The sequence below is a fragment of the Phocoena phocoena genome, chromosome X (genome assembly GCF_963924675.1).
Source record: "Phocoena phocoena chromosome X, mPhoPho1.1, whole genome shotgun sequence".
In the NCBI taxonomy this organism is placed as follows: Eukaryota; Metazoa; Chordata; class Mammalia; order Artiodactyla; family Phocoenidae; genus Phocoena; species Phocoena phocoena.
Genome location: NC_089240.1, coordinates 109,912,149 through 109,913,376, shown reverse-complemented (window position 1 = coordinate 109,913,376; position 1,228 = coordinate 109,912,149).

Genomic DNA, 1,228 nt, shown 5'->3' with positions numbered 1-1,228 from the left:
TTGACTAAGGAAATAGAAATCTGAAATGAAGATTATGCTGATCGAAGAATGGGCCACTCAAGTGAACCTGTGAGGAAGCCAGTGTTTAGCCCTTCAACCTCCCCTCACTCCTTCCCCTAACTTCCCTCTGTGGTTACTTCCTGGGCCTTCCCTTCCCATCTTCTCTCCCATTCCTATTTATCTGGTCTTTACTTCTCCTGGGACCTACTTTCTAGTATAGTGATCTACAGTATGGTTAGATTAAGACTTTAACTAATGTGTTAGGTTCTTGAACCCGGGAGACAGGCCCTGAGTCAACAGTCCCCACTCTAATGGTCCACCTAAAGGAGTTCATACTTAGTTCCCATATGTACCTAAATGCTCAACCGGGTGGCACTGTCAGAAGAATCCCAAGAATGGAGGGGGCGGTGTAAGCTGGAGCATTCAGGGAAGAATTTTCAAAAGCAGTGGAGTTTGAGTTGGGCCTTAAAAGATGGATAAGATTTAGATAAGACCATCCAGGTTGGAGAAGACTACAAGAGAAAGGCTGGACTATGCAGTACCTATAGGGACAGGGCAGAACAAAGTACACTGCAGACTTGAAGTCTGATTAATACTTTTTCTAGAATAGCCAAAACGTGTCTAAAATCATTCTTGTGTTTATAAGAATATTCACAAACTGGGAACAGTAGCACTTTGTATCATGGGAGAAATAGGGCATAGGAGAAAAATCAACCTTGTTCTAACTATATTCTTTTCCACCTGGCACTATGAAATTAAGTTTTCTTTTTGACCTGATGCCATTTTAGGACATCGCTCCTGGCCTACCACTGGCCCTATCTCCCATCACGATTGTTTTAACATAAATAATTAGTAATGCAGGCAAATCTCAATTATTTGTATCATTGCATAAGAAAAGGGCAAACATATAAAACCAAATAAAGTCAATGTAGCAATCATTTTTCATTAGTTCACAATAATCATTTTATCATTTTTATTTGAGAACTCAGAGACATACCATTCCAGGTTTGCATCTATATGAATAATGACTTTGACAGGTTGTTCTTTAACTAGTATTCCTTTAACAAGTATAAAATACAAAGAAAATGAAATGTTTTTTACCTTTTTCTTTTAGTGGTGATGACGAGCATCCCTCAGATCCAACTGCCAAAATAACAGAAGGTTGGATTGGTTATTTTTTCATTCAAATTAGATAGTATTTAAAAAAGAGACTTTGTTCATTGAATTG